A 5,840-nucleotide genomic window follows, 5' to 3' on the forward strand; every position below is an offset into this window, starting at 1 on the left:
CAGCTTTATCTTTGGGAAGAGAATGTTACTTCACTCCAGAAGAATTTCACCAAGAATTCATTGGGACACAGCAGTTACGTTTTCCCATGCTGAATTGTCATTCACAAGCTACAGTTAAACATCCGCCATACTTGTTACATGTCCCACAAAACAACCCCAGCATTCCATGCAAGCCAAACTAGTTTCCAGAACTATTTTGAATCTTGGAATGGGCAATTCAGGTGCTTTTGATTGACCCTATTGCGGAATAAGACTAACTTGAGTGATGATAAACCTGGGCTTCTGATAGAATGCGGAAAAAATTAAACATTATCCCCAAAATTTTTGGCCATATTATCGGTAAACATGCCTTGATTATGCGGAAATTATATCGGATTATGCAGAAATTTAAACAGTTTATAAAAGTAATAATTAGGCCCATTCAATGTATTAACATGCTTATGGTAAATCAGGACTCAAAATTGTGACCAATACAGTCACATTTGTAACTGAATTTTTTCCCTTTATGATTAAAATATATGGAGGAGTTGCCAATTTGCAACCAGCTTTCACCATTTTGCCCCAACTTTTGCTAAAATAAATAAAGCGATAAAAAATCGTTTTGTTGCTCATCATGAATTTTGTTTCAATTTGGAGGCATGGAGCAAAATTGTAACAGTGTTGGACCGCGACCCATTCCCTCAATCATTGACCATTTTCAGTCGTTTTTTAGCCACATGTATTGCGGGCTCCTACTTTCCCTAGGATTACAAATGATACAATTTAATTTGCGATTATACATGTAACTTGCACCTAAATTTTCCAACATCTTGTTGCAAAATTGTGACCAAAAATTTTGGAAATTTTGACCCAGGGTATTTGTAACTTATAGCACAGGTTCTAGTGTCCAGGCTCATTTCTGAAAAATGCATGGAAATTGATTATGACCTTTTATCTGGCAAACGAAATGGTGTGTTTTCTTCAATCGATCTTCAATGTTCAGGAAAATAAGCCTTTCAAAACAGTCTATCTCTTTTGGCTTTTATGTTTGTGAGGATTTTAGCAGGTGATTGACAATTTTAATGGGAATCTCTGTAAAAGCGAAGGTTATCTAACTTTTATTCCATGCATTCCTATTCTGAATACGTTCAATCGAACACGCCCTTTTAAGGGCTGATAGTTTAATTAAAATTAAACTATCAGCGTGAGATACTCAACGTGTTTTCCCAAATGAACAGCTGAGAAACTGGCAATTACAGATTTTACGGGTTATACGCAAGTCACGGAAATTTATGGCTTCATAATAAGTCCTACCATGTCTTTCTCATCTCATATGCTAAGGCTCTAGTGCTATCCGGTCTTCCAACACTGTTTGATGTAATTGATGCAATTGCAGCAAAGATGCGCTAATCAATTTCACAGTCTCCGCAGCCTACACCCAAGTAACAGAAAACTAGTGTCTGTCTAAATATAAAACTGAAAGATGTGAAAATAGCTTCCTTTTAAGCCATCTTTTCAGTAGTTAAATAGCTGATAACTACAAACATAGACAAAAGTAGTTGGGAACGTTGTGTAAATGAACCACACCAAAGCTGTATTTCAACCCGCTTCTGTCAAAGCACAAAAGAAATAGTTTCACCTTCTCTTATTTAGCCCCCCTGCCCCCCTCTTCAATGTTGGAAGGTAACACAACAATTTCACACTAAAACCATTCAGTTTTGCACAAAATTGAATGAGGGGGGAGGGGAGAGAAGCAATGAAGACGTCAAAGTGCTAACCTTCCCAACCGTTTTGTCTATGGTTGCAGTTTTCGTGTTTTATACTATTTTGTGGCTCATCAGTGTTTTTAATTAGTGATTGATAATTTTCAAATAGTAATTAACCTTAACTTAATGTAAGTACAGATTTTTGAATCCCAGCTTTCGTTTTTTGTGTACCTTTATATCGTAATTCACAACACTAACTATCTTTCACGAGCTTGGAAACACCAACTTAAAGGATGTGTTCCAAAACAAGCGAGCTGATAAACGCGAAGTAAGCGGCACTGCCCCCGCCTTCGTAGACTTGAAAGACACTGTAGACTAGAAATACTCACCCCATTTCCTCAATCCATCTCCATGGAATGACCCTATGGACTACCCTGTCCACCCTCCACTCTCCGCCATTAAGGTCGCCATTAAGTCAATTGATCTCACATCGACAGAGCGCAAAAACCGCTGATTGGCTAGAGAATAATGACGTAAAATGGCTTTTTTCGCGTAACTGCGCCTGCGCAAACTCTAAAGATTCGAAGTGATCGAGACGATCGAGACAGTAATCGATCGAAGTGGAGAATAACACTCTAGCATTGGTCAAATTTTGTGGAAAGTTAGACGACTCATACCCTGGGTGCCAGAGGAATTTTTTTTGAAGGTCGGAGAGAACACTCAGCAATTCCAAATCAACGGTCGAGGACACACGATTGATTACTTCGCAAGTCTTCATGTCAAGTAGCAATGCGTCCTCTTGTATCATTTTGTTGGTTTTGGCTACTGTGAATTTTCTTGACATGGGGTGTTGGTCTGCCCCCAGATTATTTAAAAATCTTACAGAAACCAGCGAACTGGCAACGAAATTCTTCTTTGTTCTCGGAAACTACAGGAGCAACTTGGTCTTGATGGACGAAAGGTTTTTGCTTTTGAAAGTAAGTTTGGCTGGCCGTTGTTATTGAAGACTGTATCGTAACGCGGTCATACAACTTTGATCGTATAAAATCGTCCACTGGGTTTCTTGCTGTAGATGAACTGTGAGTGAACTTCAGCCACAAAGTTGAATTGTCTTAACACCTGGGATTTACAATTTCCACGTCACGTAACCTTGACTGTTAAATGCCATCGATCTGTGCGAGGTTTTTGTTGCGGTTCCTCGCAAATATTTTTGCAGAAACCATTCCAGGAAATCTGCATCAAAGCGTCTTCCACTCAGTGTTTGGCAATTTTGTCCTGATCAGTGGTGGAACAGACCAGAAAAGTACATTACTGTAACAGAGTAACCATGTTGGTCAACTTTTTCATATTTATAAGTTTGCAAAACGGCTACAAAAACACAGTCATGTGCAGCAAAGCTTTGGAAGCATGCAAACACTTCAGGTACATTATATAATAATAATAATAATAATAATAATAATAATAATAATAATAATAATAATAATAATAATAATAATAATAATAATAAGCCTTACAGCTTTAGTTAGATGCGTACCCCTGACTGAAAGTTGTTTAACACTAAAAGTTAGTATGAACACCAAATAATAATTATTAACAATTATTGTTTCGCCGAAGGCAAGGTGAATATCGGTTAATAAAAACCGAGATGAAGTTGAGGTTTTTATTCACCAACATTCATAAAGTCTGAGGGAATATCGGAAACAATGATTTAAATTTGCCTGACAATAGAAGCAACTCAATTTCTTAGTAAATGATGCCATCATGCAAATCGCCTATTACATAGTTGATTATTTGAATAATACACATTTTCTTTAAAACAATTAATTTATTCGTCTGTCACCGGAACAAAACAGCTTGTGGCTATTTTGAAAAAACCGCTTTGGTGATTATCACGTAATAATAATCATCTCAATGACAAGCAATCAGTGCAGAGAACTTTCAGTAATTATACTAATAAGCATATAATTCCTATAGCACAAGACAATAATGAACAATAATATTATAATTCCATGAGTGCATGTTGATATGAGATCAACAACTCAATCATATCCATTGATTATTGTTTTATTAAATTTTCATTTGATTCACAACACTTGGACATATTTAAAGGCAATCAGTTTCCAGCGTAGTAACACTTGGCGCAATCAGTTTCCATATTATGTCATACTGTATAAGAGCTGTCAACTGAGAGTGAGTGAACCAATCAGAAAGCGAAAAACACAGTATCCGTGGTTCAAAATTTCATAATGTAAGGTATTATCTTTCCCCTTGTGCTTACTGTGTCATTATTCACTTTCTGTGTACTAATGGTTTTATCATTGTTTTTGTTTGTAGGAAATGGTAGCCATACCTGATTTATGAAGAAACTGAAGTTGTGCAGTAGTACAGCAACCTACTTTTACTCTCTGCAGATTAGCTTTCTTGGTTCACGGAAAACCCTTTTCATTATTGTAAATACATTGTAGCATCATGGAAGATATTTTCAAACAGGTCTGGAGAATGTTCACCACCAAAATTTCCCATTTTGTCTGGATCATATTAGTTCTTTCCTCCTTTTGTTTAGTGGTTGACTAGTGACTTGTGAAATTGTATGGTGCACAAGAGAGCTAAATGCAGTGTCTCCTTTAGTTGTAAAACATATATTAAAGGAACACAAATAATATTGTCATTGTTCTTGAGTAATGTTAGGATTTAGTACTACCAGTGGTATTACAAGCGTCTCTTTTGAGTGGATTCCCCAACTTTCTGCTAACTTGACCCAAACAGATATAGGTGGAGAACAAATTTGGGAAAATGAAAGGAAAAAATACTAAACATACATCAGTTGATTATTACAATACACTATTTGTTTTGTTCAATATTATTTGCACTAGAAAGAAAATTAACGACCATAAGAATTTAGTCGGTGATAAGGAAAAGTTTGTTCTGACTAAAACCTATATTGGAAATTTAGGCATTTGGGGTGCTTTTTCACAGGGTTACATGTGCATGGTATTAATTTTTATGTCAGTCCAATATTTTTCTTGAAAACTGTGTTGTCTCTATAACTTTGTCCTTTTTTGTGAAGCATGACATTTTCTTCTCTCAATTCAACATTTGATTTGTGTTGCTGATCTTGTTTTTCCAGCAAAAGTGTGTTATGTTGAATAATAATTATTTTGTTATATAACTGTTTTTGCCCCCAGCAGCGCATGCTCTCATTGGTTACTTCAAGGTCACATGACATCTAACAAAAACACTTTTGTCATTCAAAAGTCTCTGAGCGGGCAACAGTGCAAAATCTATGACGTCAGAGGGTAACAGTGCACTGTTGCCCGCAAATATTGACCGACGACCACCGTTGCTGTTCCCATTGCACGTTTTCCTATTTGTGCTATATATCAAATCACTTAATGACTGGTCTCTCAGGAAACAGTTCATTTTGTTTCCCTCATCTGCACCTCAGGGGAACATTGAAATTTTTAGGGAAACAAAATGAAATGTGTCCCTCGGGACCAGTCATTAAGTGTTTACTGTTGGGATAATAGCAAAATTATTGACCTTGGGTGTTTGGTGACACAGCTACATTGTAAAACATAACCATTATGAAAATGATATCTGTTTTACCTTATTATAGTGAGCTAACTTTTTGGTGTGGTTTTACTCACAGGTCTTATAATAGGCCAAAAGCAATTTGAGAAATTCATGGGGTTGTGCATCGTGTTCAATGCAGTTTGTTCTGTGCATGTAAATAATAATATGAAATGAAACATGTTTAGTGGCACTCAATATAATGCTAAGCAGTGTACTGCTGTCAGTGGTGTGTGTGTCTTGGTGAAGAGGGGGGGAGGGGGGGGGGGGTTAGTACTGCAAAGGCATTGGCATGACTCATTGTCGTAATGAGCTAAACCCAAATACTTAACTTCATGTTTTTTTGTGAAAGTTTTTGTTTTCATTCTCGATTTTTCTCTGCTTAATATCCAGCTCCTGCTTTTGATCCTTGAGGGTTTTCTACCTGTCTGGCTAATTCTGTGTAACTTAGTGCTTCAGTTCTCTTGGCAGATTTTTGGCACTGACAAAGAAGGGGACGTAGAATTTATATTGAGGGGTAGGGGAAATTCAATTCAGGGCAGATTATTATTGCAACTATTGTAATGTTATTACATCACTCACCTT

The 5,840-nt window shown here is 36.7% G+C and overlaps 1 long non-coding RNA gene across 1 annotated transcript; it reads left to right on the forward strand.

Moving 5' to 3' along the window:
* Positions 1–2,280: 2,280 nt before the first annotated feature.
* On the forward strand, positions 2,281–4,345 carry LOC138013115 (uncharacterized). Its single transcript, XR_011125178.1, has 2 exons — positions 2,281–3,107; positions 4,020–4,345. It is a non-coding gene; the product is annotated as an uncharacterized lncRNA (long non-coding RNA).
* The last annotated feature ends 1,495 nt before the right edge of the window (positions 4,346–5,840 follow it).

The sequence above is a fragment of the Montipora foliosa genome, chromosome 8, assembly GCF_036669935.1.
Source record: "Montipora foliosa isolate CH-2021 chromosome 8, ASM3666993v2, whole genome shotgun sequence".
In the NCBI taxonomy this organism is placed as follows: Eukaryota; Metazoa; Cnidaria; class Anthozoa; order Scleractinia; family Acroporidae; genus Montipora; species Montipora foliosa.